The 18,659-nt window shown below is 32.9% G+C and overlaps 1 protein-coding gene, 14 non-coding genes and 15 pseudogenes across 15 annotated transcripts in view; 29 read left to right on the top strand and 1 right to left on the bottom strand.

The window, feature by feature from the left end:
• Positions 1-18,659, bottom strand: part of mib2 (mind bomb 2) — a 260,282-nt gene that overhangs the window by 215,305 nt on the left and 26,318 nt on the right. The window lies entirely within an intron of this gene.
• On the top strand, positions 124-249 carry LOC138856572 (5S ribosomal RNA; annotated as a pseudogene).
• On the top strand, positions 773-891 carry LOC138856795 (5S ribosomal RNA). Its single transcript, XR_011395781.1, has one exon. It is a non-coding gene; the product is annotated as a 5S ribosomal RNA (ribosomal RNA).
• On the top strand, positions 1,424-1,549 carry LOC138856571 (5S ribosomal RNA; annotated as a pseudogene).
• Positions 2,072-2,197, top strand: LOC138856569 (5S ribosomal RNA; annotated as a pseudogene).
• Positions 2,720-2,838, top strand: LOC138856784 (5S ribosomal RNA). Its single transcript, XR_011395780.1, has one exon. It is a non-coding gene; the product is annotated as a 5S ribosomal RNA (ribosomal RNA).
• Positions 3,362-3,487, top strand: LOC138856568 (5S ribosomal RNA; annotated as a pseudogene).
• On the top strand, positions 4,020-4,145 carry LOC138856567 (5S ribosomal RNA; annotated as a pseudogene).
• LOC138856566 (5S ribosomal RNA) lies at positions 4,668-4,793 on the top strand (annotated as a pseudogene).
• On the top strand, positions 5,316-5,441 carry LOC138856565 (5S ribosomal RNA; annotated as a pseudogene).
• On the top strand, positions 5,973-6,091 carry LOC138856773 (5S ribosomal RNA). The gene has a single exon (XR_011395779.1). It is a non-coding gene; the product is annotated as a 5S ribosomal RNA (ribosomal RNA).
• LOC138856761 (5S ribosomal RNA) lies at positions 6,615-6,733 on the top strand. The gene has a single exon (XR_011395778.1). It is a non-coding gene; the product is annotated as a 5S ribosomal RNA (ribosomal RNA).
• LOC138856564 (5S ribosomal RNA) lies at positions 7,256-7,381 on the top strand (annotated as a pseudogene).
• On the top strand, positions 7,904-8,029 carry LOC138856563 (5S ribosomal RNA; annotated as a pseudogene).
• Positions 8,561-8,679, top strand: LOC138856750 (5S ribosomal RNA). Its single transcript, XR_011395777.1, has one exon. It is a non-coding gene; the product is annotated as a 5S ribosomal RNA (ribosomal RNA).
• Positions 9,212-9,337, top strand: LOC138856562 (5S ribosomal RNA; annotated as a pseudogene).
• On the top strand, positions 9,860-9,985 carry LOC138856561 (5S ribosomal RNA; annotated as a pseudogene).
• Positions 10,508-10,626, top strand: LOC138856739 (5S ribosomal RNA). The gene has a single exon (XR_011395776.1). It is a non-coding gene; the product is annotated as a 5S ribosomal RNA (ribosomal RNA).
• LOC138856560 (5S ribosomal RNA) lies at positions 11,150-11,275 on the top strand (annotated as a pseudogene).
• LOC138856558 (5S ribosomal RNA) lies at positions 11,808-11,933 on the top strand (annotated as a pseudogene).
• Positions 12,456-12,574, top strand: LOC138856728 (5S ribosomal RNA). Its single transcript, XR_011395775.1, has one exon. It is a non-coding gene; the product is annotated as a 5S ribosomal RNA (ribosomal RNA).
• LOC138856717 (5S ribosomal RNA) lies at positions 13,098-13,216 on the top strand. Its single transcript, XR_011395774.1, has one exon. It is a non-coding gene; the product is annotated as a 5S ribosomal RNA (ribosomal RNA).
• On the top strand, positions 13,740-13,858 carry LOC138856706 (5S ribosomal RNA). The gene has a single exon (XR_011395773.1). It is a non-coding gene; the product is annotated as a 5S ribosomal RNA (ribosomal RNA).
• LOC138856557 (5S ribosomal RNA) lies at positions 14,382-14,507 on the top strand (annotated as a pseudogene).
• LOC138856694 (5S ribosomal RNA) lies at positions 15,030-15,148 on the top strand. The gene has a single exon (XR_011395770.1). It is a non-coding gene; the product is annotated as a 5S ribosomal RNA (ribosomal RNA).
• LOC138856556 (5S ribosomal RNA) lies at positions 15,662-15,787 on the top strand (annotated as a pseudogene).
• LOC138856682 (5S ribosomal RNA) lies at positions 16,310-16,428 on the top strand. Its single transcript, XR_011395769.1, has one exon. It is a non-coding gene; the product is annotated as a 5S ribosomal RNA (ribosomal RNA).
• Positions 16,952-17,070, top strand: LOC138856671 (5S ribosomal RNA). Its single transcript, XR_011395768.1, has one exon. It is a non-coding gene; the product is annotated as a 5S ribosomal RNA (ribosomal RNA).
• LOC138856660 (5S ribosomal RNA) lies at positions 17,594-17,712 on the top strand. The gene has a single exon (XR_011395767.1). It is a non-coding gene; the product is annotated as a 5S ribosomal RNA (ribosomal RNA).
• Positions 18,236-18,354, top strand: LOC138856649 (5S ribosomal RNA). Its single transcript, XR_011395766.1, has one exon. It is a non-coding gene; the product is annotated as a 5S ribosomal RNA (ribosomal RNA).

Below are 18,659 nucleotides of genomic sequence, written 5' to 3'. Positions count from 1 at the left end.
ATGAATACTGTGATAAAGATGGAATAAAAAAGATACCCCAGTTGTAGTCCTAATCTCATTTGCAGACACTTTTCTTACGTGAAACGTAACGTACTCAAGTGGCAAATTCTAGGAAATTAGTATGCCAACGACCATACCACGCTGAATACATCGGTTCTCGTCCGATCACCGAAATTAAGCAGCGTCGGGATAAGGGCGCGGTTAGTACTTAGATGGGGGACCGCTTGGGAACACCGCGTGTTGTTGGCTCCCAACAACTTTTTGTTTTAATTACCTTTTTTTTATTGTTGTTTTAGTTTCTTTAACAAAAAAAAAAACATTTTTATATATATTTATATATATTTATATACATACATATACATATATAAATATATATCATAAGAATTGGGAACTGCATAAGTGACACAATACATAATGAGTTAGTACATATGTACATATGTGCAACAGTAATATGAAATAGTGTCAGTACAATCTATCATTATGTTTACTATTGCTAGTTCACGCCTGCGTCTTCATATACGTGCAACTTAGAATATTTAAGATAAAGTATCTTTACCTGAATTTTGGCATAGACAATTAAGAAAATAATACATATTAAATATATTGAAAGGCGCAGAAACAGTTAAACAGTTGAGTCGGAGAATATTCGATGAATACTGTGATAAAGATGGAATAAAAAAGATACCCCAGTTGTAGTCCTAATCTCATTTGCAGACACTTTTCTTACGTGAAACGTAACGTACTCAAGTGGCAAATTCTAGGAAATTAGTATGCCAACGACCATACCACGCTGAATACATCGGTTCTCGTCCGATCACCGAAATTAAGCAGCGTCGGGCGCGGTTAGTACTTAGATGGGGGACCGCTTGGGAACACCGCGTGTTGTTGGCTCCCAACAACTTTTTGTTTTAATTACCTTTTTATTATTGTTGTTTTAGTTTCTTTAACAAAAAAAAAACATTTTTATATATATTTATATATATTTATATATATTTAGATACATACATATACATATATAAATATATATCATAAGAATTGGGAACTGCATAAGTGACACAATACATAATGAGTTAGTACATATGTACATATGTGCAACAGTAATATGAAATAGTGTCAGTACAATCTATCATTATGTTTACTATTGCTAGTTCACGCCTGCGTCTTCATATACGTGCAACTTAGAATATTTAAGATAAAGTATCTTTACCTGAATTTTGGCATAGACAATTAAGAAAATAATACATATTAAATATATTGAAAGGCGCAGAAACAGTTAAACAGTTGAGTCGGAGAATATTCGATGAATACTGTGATAAAGATGGAATAAAAAAGATACCCCAGTTGTAGTCCTAATCTCATTTGCAGACACTTTTCTTACGTGAAACGTAACGTACTCAAGTGGCAAATTCTAGGAAATTAGTATGCCAACGACCATACCACGCTGAATACATCGGTTCTCGTCCGATCACCGAAATTAAGCAGCGTCGGGATAAGGGCGCGGTTAGTACTTAGATGGGGGACCGCTTGGGAACACCGCGTGTTGTTGGCTCCCAACAACTTTTTGTTTTAATTACCTTTTTATTATTGTTGTTTTAGTTTCTTTAACAAAAAAAAAACATTTTTATATATATTTATATATATTTATATACATACATATACATATATAAATATATATCATAAGAATTGGGAACTGCATAAGTGACACAATACATAATGAGTTAGTACATATGTACATATGTGCAACAGTAATATGAAATAGTGTCAGTACAATCTATCATTATGTTTACTATTGCTAGTTCACGCCTGCGTCTTCATATACGTGCAACTTAGAATATTTAAGATAAAGTATCTTTACCTGAATTTTGGCATAGACAATTAAGAAAATAATACATATTAAATATATTGAAAGGCGCAGAAACAGTTAAACAGTTGAGTCGGAGAATATTCGATGAATACTGTGATAAAGATGGAATAAAAAAGATACCCCAGTTGTAGTCCTAATCTCATTTGCAGACACTTTTCTTACGTGAAACGTAACGTACTCAAGTGGCAAATTCTAGGAAATTAGTATGCCAACGACCATACCACGCTGAATACATCGGTTCTCGTCCGATCACCGAAATTAAGCAGCGTCGGGATAAGGGCGCGGTTAGTACTTAGATGGGGGACCGCTTGGGAACACCGCGTGTTGTTGGCTCCCAACAACTTTTTGTTTTAATTACCTTTTTATTATTGTTGTTTTAGTTTCTTTAACAAAAAAAAAACATTTTTATATATATTTATATATATTTATATACATACATATACATATATAAATATATATCATAAGAATTGGGAACTGCATAAGTGACACAATACATAATGAGTTAGTACATATGTACATATGTGCAACAGTAATATGAAATAGTGTCAGTACAATCTATCATTATGTTTACTATTGCTAGTTCACGCCTGCGTCTTCATATACGTGCAACTTAGAATATTTAAGATAAAGTATCTTTACCTGAATTTTGGCATAGACAATTAAGAAAATAATACATATTAAATATATTGAAAGGCGCAGAAACAGTTAAACAGTTGAGTCGGAGAATATTCGATGAATACTGTGATAAAGATGGAATAAAAAAGATACCCCAGTTGTAGTCCTAATCTCATTTGCAGACACTTTTCTTACGTGAAACGTAACGTACTCAAGTGGCAAATTCTAGGAAATTAGTATGCCAACGACCATACCACGCTGAATACATCGGTTCTCGTCCGATCACCGAAATTAAGCAGCGTCGGGCGCGGTTAGTACTTAGATGGGGGACCGCTTGGGAACACCGCGTGTTGTTGGCTCCCAACAACTTTTTGTTTTAATTACCTTTTTTTTATTGTTGTTTTAGTTTCTTTAACAAAAAAAAAAACATTTTTATATATATTTATATATATTTATATACATACATATACATATATAAATATATATCATAAGAATTGGGAACTGCATAAGTGACACAATACATAATGAGTTAGTACATATGTACATATGTGCAACAGTAATATGAAATAGTGTCAGTACAATCTATCATTATGTTTACTATTGCTAGTTCACGCCTGCGTCTTCATATACGTGCAACTTAGAATATTTAAGATAAAGTATCTTTACCTGAATTTTGGCATAGACAATTAAGAAAATAATACATATTAAATATATTGAAAGGCGCAGAAACAGTTAAACAGTTGAGTCGGAGAATATTCGATGAATACTGTGATAAAGATGGAATAAAAAAGATACCCCAGTTGTAGTCCTAATCTCATTTGCAGACACTTTTCTTACGTGAAACGTAACGTACTCAAGTGGCAAATTCTAGGAAATTAGTATGCCAACGACCATACCACGCTGAATACATCGGTTCTCGTCCGATCACCGAAATTAAGCAGCGTCGGGATAAGGGCGCGGTTAGTACTTAGATGGGGGACCGCTTGGGAACACCGCGTGTTGTTGGCTCCCAACAACTTTTTGTTTTAATTACCTTTTTATTATTGTTGTTTTAGTTTCTTTAACAAAAAAAAAACATTTTTATATATATTTATATATATTTATATATATTTAGATACATACATATACATATATAAATATATATCATAAGAATTGGGAACTGCATAAGTGACACAATACATAATGAGTTAGTACATATGTACATATGTGCAACAGTAATATGAAATAGTGTCAGTACAATCTATCATTATGTTTACTATTGCTAGTTCACGCCTGCGTCTTCATATACGTGCAACTTAGAATATTTAAGATAAAGTATCTTTACCTGAATTTTGGCATAGACAATTAAGAAAATAATACATATTAAATATATTGAAAGGCGCAGAAACAGTTAAACAGTTGAGTCGGAGAATATTCGATGAATACTGTGATAAAGATGGAATAAAAAAGATACCCCAGTTGTAGTCCTAATCTCATTTGCAGACACTTTTCTTACGTGAAACGTAACGTACTCAAGTGGCAAATTCTAGGAAATTAGTATGCCAACGACCATACCACGCTGAATACATCGGTTCTCGTCCGATCACCGAAATTAAGCAGCGTCGGGATAAGGGCGCGGTTAGTACTTAGATGGGGGACCGCTTGGGAACACCGCGTGTTGTTGGCTCCCAACAACTTTTTGTTTTAATTACCTTTTTATTATTGTTGTTTTAGTTTCTTTAACAAAAAAAAAACATTTTTATATATATTTATATATATTTATATACATACATATACATATATAAATATATATCATAAGAATTGGGAACTGCATAAGTGACACAATACATAATGAGTTAGTACATATGTACATATGTGCAACAGTAATATGAAATAGTGTCAGTACAATCTATCATTATGTTTACTATTGCTAGTTCACGCCTGCGTCTTCATATACGTGCAACTTAGAATATTTAAGATAAAGTATCTTTACCTGAATTTTGGCATAGACAATTAAGAAAATAATACATATTAAATATATTGAAAGGCGCAGAAACAGTTAAACAGTTGAGTCGGAGAATATTCGATGAATACTGTGATAAAGATGGAATAAAAAAGATACCCCAGTTGTAGTCCTAATCTCATTTGCAGACACTTTTCTTACGTGAAACGTAACGTACTCAAGTGGCAAATTCTAGGAAATTAGTATGCCAACGACCATACCACGCTGAATACATCGGTTCTCGTCCGATCACCGAAATTAAGCAGCGTCGGGATAAGGGCGCGGTTAGTACTTAGATGGGGGACCGCTTGGGAACACCGCGTGTTGTTGGCTCCCAACAACTTTTTGTTTTAATTACCTTTTTATTATTGTTGTTTTAGTTTCTTTAACAAAAAAAAAACATTTTTATATATATTTATATATATTTATATACATACATATACATATATAAATATATATCATAAGAATTGGGAACTGCATAAGTGACACAATACATAATGAGTTAGTACATATGTACATATGTGCAACAGTAATATGAAATAGTGTCAGTACAATCTATCATTATGTTTACTATTGCTAGTTCACGCCTGCGTCTTCATATACGTGCAACTTAGAATATTTAAGATAAAGTATCTTTACCTGAATTTTGGCATAGACAATTAAGAAAATAATACATATTAAATATATTGAAAGGCGCAGAAACAGTTAAACAGTTGAGTCGGAGAATATTCGATGAATACTGTGATAAAGATGGAATAAAAAAGATACCCCAGTTGTAGTCCTAATCTCATTTGCAGACACTTTTCTTACGTGAAACGTAACGTACTCAAGTGGCAAATTCTAGGAAATTAGTATGCCAACGACCATACCACGCTGAATACATCGGTTCTCGTCCGATCACCGAAATTAAGCAGCGTCGGGATAAGGGCGCGGTTAGTACTTAGATGGGGGACCGCTTGGGAACACCGCGTGTTGTTGGCTCCCAACAACTTTTTGTTTTAATTACCTTTTTTTTATTGTTGTTTTAGTTTCTTTAACAAAAAAAAAAACATTTTTATATATATTTATATATATTTATATACATACATATACATATATAAATATATATCATAAGAATTGGGAACTGCATAAGTGACACAATACATAATGAGTTAGTACATATGTACATATGTGCAACAGTAATATGAAATAGTGTCAGTACAATCTATCATTATGTTTACTATTGCTAGTTCACGCCTGCGTCTTCATATACGTGCAACTTAGAATATTTAAGATAAAGTATCTTTACCTGAATTTTGGCATAGACAATTAAGAAAATAATACATATTAAATATATTGAAAGGCGCAGAAACAGTTTAACAGTTAAACAGTTGAGTCGGAGAATATTCGATGAATACTGTGATAAAGATGGAATAAAAAAGATACCCCAGTTGTAGTCCTAATCTCATTTGCAGACACTTTTCTTACGTGAAACGTAACGTACTCAAGTGGCAAATTCTAGGAAATTAGTATGCCAACGACCATACCACGCTGAATACATCGGTTCTCGTCCGATCACCGAAATTAAGCAGCGTCGGGCGCGGTTAGTACTTAGATGGGGGACCGCTTGGGAACACCGCGTGTTGTTGGCTCCCAACAACTTTTTGTTTTAATTACCTTTTTTTTATTGTTGTTTTAGTTTCTTTAACAAAAAAAAAAACATTTTTATATATATTTATATATATTTATATACATACATATACATATATAAATATATATCATAAGAATTGGGAACTGCATAAGTGACACAATACATAATGAGTTAGTACATATGTACATATGTGCAACAGTAATATGAAATAGTGTCAGTACAATCTATCATTATGTTTACTATTGCTAGTTCACGCCTGCGTCTTCATATACGTGCAACTTAGAATATTTAAGATAAAGTATCTTTACCTGAATTTTGGCATAGACAATTAAGAAAATAATACATATTAAATATATTGAAAGGCGCAGAAACAGTTAAACAGTTGAGTCGGAGAATATTCGATGAATACTGTGATAAAGATGGAATAAAAAAGATACCCCAGTTGTAGTCCTAATCTCATTTGCAGACACTTTTCTTACGTGAAACGTAACGTACTCAAGTGGCAAATTCTAGGAAATTAGTATGCCAACGACCATACCACGCTGAATACATCGGTTCTCGTCCGATCACCGAAATTAAGCAGCGTCGGGCGCGGTTAGTACTTAGATGGGGGACCGCTTGGGAACACCGCGTGTTGTTGGCTCCCAACAACTTTTTGTTTTAATTACCTTTTTATTATTGTTGTTTTAGTTTCTTTAACAAAAAAAAAACATTTTTATATATATTTATATATATTTATATACATACATATACATATATAAATATATATCATAAGAATTGGGAACTGCATAAGTGACACAATACATAATGAGTTAGTACATATGTACATATGTGCAACAGTAATATGAAATAGTGTCAGTACAATCTATCATTATGTTTACTATTGCTAGTTCACGCCTGCGTCTTCATATACGTGCAACTTAGAATATTTAAGATAAAGTATCTTTACCTGAATTTTGGCATAGACAATTAAGAAAATAATACATATTAAATATATTGAAAGGCGCAGAAACAGTTAAACAGTTGAGTCGGAGAATATTCGATGAATACTGTGATAAAGATGGAATAAAAAAGATACCCCAGTTGTAGTCCTAATCTCATTTGCAGACACTTTTCTTACGTGAAACGTAACGTACTCAAGTGGCAAATTCTAGGAAATTAGTATGCCAACGACCATACCACGCTGAATACATCGGTTCTCGTCCGATCACCGAAATTAAGCAGCGTCGGGATAAGGGCGCGGTTAGTACTTAGATGGGGGACCGCTTGGGAACACCGCGTGTTGTTGGCTCCCAACAACTTTTTGTTTTAATTACCTTTTTATTATTGTTGTTTTAGTTTCTTTAACAAAAAAAAAACATTTTTATATATATTTATATATATTTATATACATACATATACATATATAAATATATATCATAAGAATTGGGAACTGCATAAGTGACACAATACATAATGAGTTAGTACATATGTACATATGTGCAACAGTAATATGAAATAGTGTCAGTACAATCTATCATTATGTTTACTATTGCTAGTTCACGCCTGCGTCTTCATATACGTGCAACTTAGAATATTTAAGATAAAGTATCTTTACCTGAATTTTGGCATAGACAATTAAGAAAATAATACATATTAAATATATTGAAAGGCGCAGAAACAGTTAAACAGTTGAGTCGGAGAATATTCGATGAATACTGTGATAAAGATGGAATAAAAAAGATACCCCAGTTGTAGTCCTAATCTCATTTGCAGACACTTTTCTTACGTGAAACGTAACGTACTCAAGTGGCAAATTCTAGGAAATTAGTATGCCAACGACCATACCACGCTGAATACATCGGTTCTCGTCCGATCACCGAAATTAAGCAGCGTCGGGATAAGGGCGCGGTTAGTACTTAGATGGGGGACCGCTTGGGAACACCGCGTGTTGTTGGCTCCCAACAACTTTTTGTTTTAATTACCTTTTTTTTATTGTTGTTTTAGTTTCTTTAACAAAAAAAAAAACATTTTTATATATATTTATATATATTTATATACATACATATACATATATAAATATATATCATAAGAATTGGGAACTGCATAAGTGACACAATACATAATGAGTTAGTACATATGTACATATGTGCAACAGTAATATGAAATAGTGTCAGTACAATCTATCATTATGTTTACTATTGCTAGTTCACGCCTGCGTCTTCATATACGTGCAACTTAGAATATTTAAGATAAAGTATCTTTACCTGAATTTTGGCATAGACAATTAAGAAAATAATACATATTAAATATATTGAAAGGCGCAGAAACAGTTTAACAGTTAAACAGTTGAGTCGGAGAATATTCGATGAATACTGTGATAAAGATGGAATAAAAAAGATACCCCAGTTGTAGTCCTAATCTCATTTGCAGACACTTTTCTTACGTGAAACGTAACGTACTCAAGTGGCAAATTCTAGGAAATTAGTATGCCAACGACCATACCACGCTGAATACATCGGTTCTCGTCCGATCACCGAAATTAAGCAGCGTCGGGCGCGGTTAGTACTTAGATGGGGGACCGCTTGGGAACACCGCGTGTTGTTGGCTCCCAACAACTTTTTGTTTTAATTACCTTTTTATTATTGTTGTTTTAGTTTCTTTAACAAAAAAAAAACATTTTTATATATATTTATATATATTTATATATATTTAGATACATACATATACATATATAAATATATATCATAAGAATTGGGAACTGCATAAGTGACACAATACATAATGAGTTAGTACATATGTACATATGTGCAACAGTAATATGAAATAGTGTCAGTACAATCTATCATTATGTTTACTATTGCTAGTTCACGCCTGCGTCTTCATATACGTGCAACTTAGAATATTTAAGATAAAGTATCTTTACCTGAATTTTGGCATAGACAATTAAGAAAATAATACATATTAAATATATTGAAAGGCGCAGAAACAGTTAAACAGTTGAGTCGGAGAATATTCGATGAATACTGTGATAAAGATGGAATAAAAAAGATACCCCAGTTGTAGTCCTAATCTCATTTGCAGACACTTTTCTTACGTGAAACGTAACGTACTCAAGTGGCAAATTCTAGGAAATTAGTATGCCAACGACCATACCACGCTGAATACATCGGTTCTCGTCCGATCACCGAAATTAAGCAGCGTCGGGATAAGGGCGCGGTTAGTACTTAGATGGGGGACCGCTTGGGAACACCGCGTGTTGTTGGCTCCCAACAACTTTTTGTTTTAATTACCTTTTTATTATTGTTGTTTTAGTTTCTTTAACAAAAAAAAAACATTTTTATATATATTTATATATATTTATATACATACATATACATATATAAATATATATCATAAGAATTGGGAACTGCATAAGTGACACAATACATAATGAGTTAGTACATATGTACATATGTGCAACAGTAATATGAAATAGTGTCAGTACAATCTATCATTATGTTTACTATTGCTAGTTCACGCCTGCGTCTTCATATACGTGCAACTTAGAATATTTAAGATAAAGTATCTTTACCTGAATTTTGGCATAGACAATTAAGAAAATAATACATATTAAATATATTGAAAGGCGCAGAAACAGTTAAACAGTTGAGTCGGAGAATATTCGATGAATACTGTGATAAAGATGGAATAAAAAAGATACCCCAGTTGTAGTCCTAATCTCATTTGCAGACACTTTTCTTACGTGAAACGTAACGTACTCAAGTGGCAAATTCTAGGAAATTAGTATGCCAACGACCATACCACGCTGAATACATCGGTTCTCGTCCGATCACCGAAATTAAGCAGCGTCGGGATAAGGGCGCGGTTAGTACTTAGATGGGGGACCGCTTGGGAACACCGCGTGTTGTTGGCTCCCAACAACTTTTTGTTTTAATTACCTTTTTATTATTGTTGTTTTAGTTTCTTTAACAAAAAAAAAACATTTTTATATATATTTATATATATTTATATACATACATATACATATATAAATATATATCATAAGAATTGGGAACTGCATAAGTGACACAATACATAATGAGTTAGTACATATGTACATATGTGCAACAGTAATATGAAATAGTGTCAGTACAATCTATCATTATGTTTACTATTGCTAGTTCACGCCTGCGTCTTCATATACGTGCAACTTAGAATATTTAAGATAAAGTATCTTTACCTGAATTTTGGCATAGACAATTAAGAAAATAATACATATTAAATATATTGAAAGGCGCAGAAACAGTTAAACAGTTGAGTCGGAGAATATTCGATGAATACTGTGATAAAGATGGAATAAAAAAGATACCCCAGTTGTAGTCCTAATCTCATTTGCAGACACTTTTCTTACGTGAAACGTAACGTACTCAAGTGGCAAATTCTAGGAAATTAGTATGCCAACGACCATACCACGCTGAATACATCGGTTCTCGTCCGATCACCGAAATTAAGCAGCGTCGGGCGCGGTTAGTACTTAGATGGGGGACCGCTTGGGAACACCGCGTGTTGTTGGCTCCCAACAACTTTTTGTTTTAATTACCTTTTTTTTATTGTTGTTTTAGTTTCTTTAACAAAAAAAAAAACATTTTTATATATATTTATATATATTTATATACATACATATACATATATAAATATATATCATAAGAATTGGGAACTGCATAAGTGACACAATACATAATGAGTTAGTACATATGTACATATGTGCAACAGTAATATGAAATAGTGTCAGTACAATCTATCATTATGTTTACTATTGCTAGTTCACGCCTGCGTCTTCATATACGTGCAACTTAGAATATTTAAGATAAAGTATCTTTACCTGAATTTTGGCATAGACAATTAAGAAAATAATACATATTAAATATATTGAAAGGCGCAGAAACAGTTAAACAGTTGAGTCGGAGAATATTCGATGAATACTGTGATAAAGATGGAATAAAAAAGATACCCCAGTTGTAGTCCTAATCTCATTTGCAGACACTTTTCTTACGTGAAACGTAACGTACTCAAGTGGCAAATTCTAGGAAATTAGTATGCCAACGACCATACCACGCTGAATACATCGGTTCTCGTCCGATCACCGAAATTAAGCAGCGTCGGGATAAGGGCGCGGTTAGTACTTAGATGGGGGACCGCTTGGGAACACCGCGTGTTGTTGGCTCCCAACAACTTTTTGTTTTAATTACCTTTTTATTATTGTTGTTTTAGTTTCTTTAACAAAAAAAAAACATTTTTATATATATTTATATATATTTATATATATTTAGATACATACATATACATATATAAATATATATCATAAGAATTGGGAACTGCATAAGTGACACAATACATAATGAGTTAGTACATATGTACATATGTGCAACAGTAATATGAAATAGTGTCAGTACAATCTATCATTATGTTTACTATTGCTAGTTCACGCCTGCGTCTTCATATACGTGCAACTTAGAATATTTAAGATAAAGTATCTTTACCTGAATTTTGGCATAGACAATTAAGAAAATAATACATATTAAATATATTGAAAGGCGCAGAAACAGTTAAACAGTTGAGTCGGAGAATATTCGATGAATACTGTGATAAAGATGGAATAAAAAAGATACCCCAGTTGTAGTCCTAATCTCATTTGCAGACACTTTTCTTACGTGAAACGTAACGTACTCAAGTGGCAAATTCTAGGAAATTAGTATGCCAACGACCATACCACGCTGAATACATCGGTTCTCGTCCGATCACCGAAATTAAGCAGCGTCGGGATAAGGGCGCGGTTAGTACTTAGATGGGGGACCGCTTGGGAACACCGCGTGTTGTTGGCTCCCAACAACTTTTTGTTTTAATTACCTTTTTATTATTGTTGTTTTAGTTTCTTTAACAAAAAAAAAACATTTTTATATATATTTATATATATTTATATACATACATATACATATATAAATATATATCATAAGAATTGGGAACTGCATAAGTGACACAATACATAATGAGTTAGTACATATGTACATATGTGCAACAGTAATATGAAATAGTGTCAGTACAATCTATCATTATGTTTACTATTGCTAGTTCACGCCTGCGTCTTCATATACGTGCAACTTAGAATATTTAAGATAAAGTATCTTTACCTGAATTTTGGCATAGACAATTAAGAAAATAATACATATTAAATATATTGAAAGGCGCAGAAACAGTTAAACAGTTGAGTCGGAGAATATTCGATGAATACTGTGATAAAGATGGAATAAAAAAGATACCCCAGTTGTAGTCCTAATCTCATTTGCAGACACTTTTCTTACGTGAAACGTAACGTACTCAAGTGGCAAATTCTAGGAAATTAGTATGCCAACGACCATACCACGCTGAATACATCGGTTCTCGTCCGATCACCGAAATTAAGCAGCGTCGGGCGCGGTTAGTACTTAGATGGGGGACCGCTTGGGAACACCGCGTGTTGTTGGCTCCCAACAACTTTTTGTTTTAATTACCTTTTTTTTATTGTTGTTTTAGTTTCTTTAACAAAAAAAAAAACATTTTTATATATATTTATATATATTTATATACATACATATACATATATAAATATATATCATAAGAATTGGGAACTGCATAAGTGACACAATACATAATGAGTTAGTACATATGTACATATGTGCAACAGTAATATGAAATAGTGTCAGTACAATCTATCATTATGTTTACTATTGCTAGTTCACGCCTGCGTCTTCATATACGTGCAACTTAGAATATTTAAGATAAAGTATCTTTACCTGAATTTTGGCATAGACAATTAAGAAAATAATACATATTAAATATATTGAAAGGCGCAGAAACAGTTAAACAGTTGAGTCGGAGAATATTCGATGAATACTGTGATAAAGATGGAATAAAAAAGATACCCCAGTTGTAGTCCTAATCTCATTTGCAGACACTTTTCTTACGTGAAACGTAACGTACTCAAGTGGCAAATTCTAGGAAATTAGTATGCCAACGACCATACCACGCTGAATACATCGGTTCTCGTCCGATCACCGAAATTAAGCAGCGTCGGGCGCGGTTAGTACTTAGATGGGGGACCGCTTGGGAACACCGCGTGTTGTTGGCTCCCAACAACTTTTTGTTTTAATTACCTTTTTTTTATTGTTGTTTTAGTTTCTTTAACAAAAAAAAAAACATTTTTATATATATTTATATATATTTATATACATACATATACATATATAAATATATATCATAAGAATTGGGAACTGCATAAGTGACACAATACATAATGAGTTAGTACATATGTACATATGTGCAACAGTAATATGAAATAGTGTCAGTACAATCTATCATTATGTTTACTATTGCTAGTTCACGCCTGCGTCTTCATATACGTGCAACTTAGAATATTTAAGATAAAGTATCTTTACCTGAATTTTGGCATAGACAATTAAGAAAATAATACATATTAAATATATTGAAAGGCGCAGAAACAGTTAAACAGTTGAGTCGGAGAATATTCGATGAATACTGTGATAAAGATGGAATAAAAAAGATACCCCAGTTGTAGTCCTAATCTCATTTGCAGACACTTTTCTTACGTGAAACGTAACGTACTCAAGTGGCAAATTCTAGGAAATTAGTATGCCAACGACCATACCACGCTGAATACATCGGTTCTCGTCCGATCACCGAAATTAAGCAGCGTCGGGCGCGGTTAGTACTTAGATGGGGGACCGCTTGGGAACACCGCGTGTTGTTGGCTCCCAACAACTTTTTGTTTTAATTACCTTTTTTTTATTGTTGTTTTAGTTTCTTTAACAAAAAAAAAAACATTTTTATATATATTTATATATATTTATATACATACATATACATATATAAATATATATCATAAGAATTGGGAACTGCATAAGTGACACAATACATAATGAGTTAGTACATATGTACATATGTGCAACAGTAATATGAAATAGTGTCAGTACAATCTATCATTATGTTTACTATTGCTAGTTCACGCCTGCGTCTTCATATACGTGCAACTTAGAATATTTAAGATAAAGTATCTTTACCTGAATTTTGGCATAGACAATTAAGAAAATAATACATATTAAATATATTGAAAGGCGCAGAAACAGTTAAACAGTTGAGTCGGAGAATATTCGATGAATACTGTGATAAAGATGGAATAAAAAAGATACCCCAGTTGTAGTCCTAATCTCATTTGCAGACACTTTTCTTACGTGAAACGTAACGTACTCAAGTGGCAAATTCTAGGAAATTAGTATGCCAACGACCATACCACGCTGAATACATCGGTTCTCGTCCGATCACCGAAATTAAGCAGCGTCGGGATAAGGGCGCGGTTAGTACTTAGATGGGGGACCGCTTGGGAACACCGCGTGTTGTTGGCTCCCAACAACTTTTTGTTTTAATTACCTTTTTATTATTGTTGTTTTAGTTTCTTTAACAAAAAAAAAACATTTTTATATATATTTATATATATTTATATACATACATATACATATATAAATATATATCATAAGAATTGGGAACTGCATAAGTGACACAATACATAATGAGTTAGTACATATGTACATATGTGCAACAGTAATATGAAATAGTGTCAGTACAATCTATCATTATGTTTACTATTGCTAGTTCACGCCTGCGTCTTCATATACGTGCAACTTAGAATATTTAAGATAAAGTATCTTTACCTGAATTTTGGCATAGACAATTAAGAAAATAATACATATTAAATATATTGAAAGGCGCAGAAACAGTTAAACAGTTGAGTCGGAGAATATTCGATGAATACTGTGATAAAGATGGAATAAAAAAGATACCCCAGTTGTAGTCCTAATCTCATTTGCAGACACTTTTCTTACGTGAAACGTAACGTACTCAAGTGGCAAATTCTAGGAAATTAGTATGCCAACGACCATACCACGCTGAATACATCGGTTCTCGTCCGATCACCGAAATTAAGCAGCGTCGGGCGCGGTTAGTACTTAGATGGGGGACCGCTTGGGAACACCGCGTGTTGTTGGCTCCCAACAACTTTTTGTTTTAATTACCTTTTTTTTATTGTTGTTTTAGTTTCTTTAACAAAAAAAAAAACATTTTTATATATATTTATATACATACATATACATATATAAATATATATCATAAGAATTGGGAACTGCATAAGTGACACAATACATAATGAGTTAGTACATATGTACATATGTGCAACAGTAATATGAAATAGTGTCAGTACAATCTATCATTATGTTTACTATTGCTAGTTCACGCCTGCGTCTTCATATACGTGCAACTTAGAATATTTAAGATAAAGTATCTTTACCTGAATTTTGGCATAGACAATTAAGAAAATAATACATATTAAATATATTGAAAGGCGCAGAAACAGTTAAACAGTTGAGTCGGAGAATATTCGATGAATACTGTGATAAAGATGGAATAAAAAAGATACCCCAGTTGTAGTCCTAATCTCATTTGCAGACACTTTTCTTACGTGAAACGTAACGTACTCAAGTGGCAAATTCTAGGAAATTAGTATGCCAACGACCATACCACGCTGAATACATCGGTTCTCGTCCGATCACCGAAATTAAGCAGCGTCGGGATAAGGGCGCGGTTAGTACTTAGATGGGGGACCGCTTGGGAACACCGCGTGTTGTTGGCTCCCAACAACTTTTTGTTTTAATTACCTTTTTATTATTGTTGTTTTAGTTTCTTTAACAAAAAAAAAACATTTTTATATATATTTATATATATTTATATACATACATATACATATATAAATATATATCATAAGAATTGGGAACTGCATAAGTGACACAATACATAATGAGTTAGTACATATGTACATATGTGCAACAGTAATATGAAATAGTGTCAGTACAATCTATCATTATGTTTACTATTGCTAGTTCACGCCTGCGTCTTCATATACGTGCAACTTAGAATATTTAAGATAAAGTATCTTTACCTGAATTTTGGCATAGACAATTAAGAAAATAATACATATTAAATATATTGAAAGGCGCAGAAACAGTTAAACAGTTGAGTCGGAGAATATTCGATGAATACTGTGATAAAGATGGAATAAAAAAGATACCCCAGTTGTAGTCCTAATCTCATTTGCAGACACTTTTCTTACGTGAAACGTAACGTACTCAAGTGGCAAATTCTAGGAAATTAGTATGCCAACGACCATACCACGCTGAATACATCGGTTCTCGTCCGATCACCGAAATTAAGCAGCGTCGGGCGCGGTTAGTACTTAGATGGGGGACCGCTTGGGAACACCGCGTGTTGTTGGCTCCCAACAACTTTTTGTTTTAATTACCTTTTTTTTATTGTTGTTTTAGTTTCTTTAACAAAAAAAAAAACATTTTTATATATATTTATATATATTTATATACATACATATACATATATAAATATATATCATAAGAATTGGGAACTGCATAAGTGACACAATACATAATGAGTTAGTACATATGTACATATGTGCAACAGTAATATGAAATAGTGTCAGTACAATCTATCATTATGTTTACTATTGCTAGTTCACGCCTGCGTCTTCATATACGTGCAACTTAGAATATTTAAGATAAAGTATCTTTACCTGAATTTTGGCATAGACAATTAAGAAAATAATACATATTAAATATATTGAAAGGCGCAGAAACAGTTAAACAGTTGAGTCGGAGAATATTCGATGAATACTGTGATAAAGATGGAATAAAAAAGATACCCCAGTTGTAGTCCTAATCTCATTTGCAGACACTTTTCTTACGTGAAACGTAACGTACTCAAGTGGCAAATTCTAGGAAATTAGTATGCCAACGACCATACCACGCTGAATACATCGGTTCTCGTCCGATCACCGAAATTAAGCAGCGTCGGGCGCGGTTAGTACTTAGATGGGGGACCGCTTGGGAACACCGCGTGTTGTTGGCTCCCAACAACTTTTTGTTTTAATTACCTTTTTTTTATTGTTGTTTTAGTTTCTTTAACAAAAAAAAAAACATTTTTATATATATTTATATATATTTATATACATACATATACATATATAAATATATATCATAAGAATTGGGAACTGCATAAGTGACACAATACATAATGAGTTAGTACATATGTACATATGTGCAACAGTAATATGAAATAGTGTCAGTACAATCTATCATTATGTTTACTATTGCTAGTTCACGCCTGCGTCTTCATATACGTGCAACTTAGAATATTTAAGATAAAGTATCTTTACCTGAATTTTGGCATAGACAATTAAGAAAATAATACATATTAAATATATTGAAAGGCGCAGAAACAGTTAAACAGTTGAGTCGGAGAATATTCGATGAATACTGTGATAAAGATGGAATAAAAAAGATACCCCAGTTGTAGTCCTAATCTCATTTGCAGACACTTTTCTTACGTGAAACGTAACGTACTCAAGTGGCAAATTCTAGGAAATTAGTATGCCAACGACCATACCACGCTGAATACATCGGTTCTCGTCCGATCACCGAAATTAAGCAGCGTCGGGCGCGGTTAGTACTTAGATGGGGGACCGCTTGGGAACACCGCGTGTTGTTGGCTCCCAACAACTTTTTGTTTTAATTACCTTTTTTTTATTGTTGTTTTAGTTTCTTTAACAAAAAAAAAAACATTTTTATATATATTTATATATATTTATATACATACATATACATATATAAATATATATCATAAGAATTGGGAACTGCATAAGTGACACAATACATAATGAGTTAGTACATATGTACATATGTGCAACAGTAATATGAAATAGTGTCAGTACAATCTATCATTATGTTTACTATTGCTAGTTCACGCCTGCGTCTTCATATACGTGCAACTTAGAATATTTAAGATAAAGTATCTTTACCTGAATTTTGGCATAGACAATTAAGAAAATAATACATATTAAATATATTGAAAGGCGCAGAAACAGTTAAACAGTTGAGTCGGAGAATATTCGATGAATACTGTGATAAAGATGGAATAAAAAAGATACCCCAGTTGTAGTCCTAATCTCATTTGCAGACACTTTTCTTACGTGAAACGTAACGTACTCAAGTGGCAAATTCTAGGAAATTAGTATGCCAACGACCATACCACGCTGAATACATCGGTTCTCGTCCGATCACCGAAATTAAGCAGCGTCGGGCGCGGTTAGTACTTAGATGGGGGACCGCTTGGGAACACCGCGTGTTGTTGGCTCCCAACAACTTTTTGTTTTAATTACCTTTTTATTATTGTTGTTTTAGTTTCTTTAACAAAAAAAAAACATTTTTATATATATTTATATATATTTATATACATACATATACATATATAAATATATATCATAAGAATTGGGAACTGCATAAGTGACACAATACATAATGAGTTAGTACATATGTACATATGTGCAACAGTAATATGAAATAGTGTCAGTACAATCTATCATTATGTTTACTATTGCTAGTTCACGCCTGCGTCTTCATATACGTGCAACTTAGAATATTTAAGATAAAGTATCTTTA

Source organism: Bactrocera oleae, chromosome 3, assembly GCF_042242935.1.
Source record: "Bactrocera oleae isolate idBacOlea1 chromosome 3, idBacOlea1, whole genome shotgun sequence".
NCBI lineage: Eukaryota > Metazoa > Arthropoda > Insecta > Diptera > Tephritidae > Bactrocera > Bactrocera oleae.
Note: the sequence above shows the minus strand (reverse complement) of the source record. Positions and strands in the feature narration are given on the sequence as shown.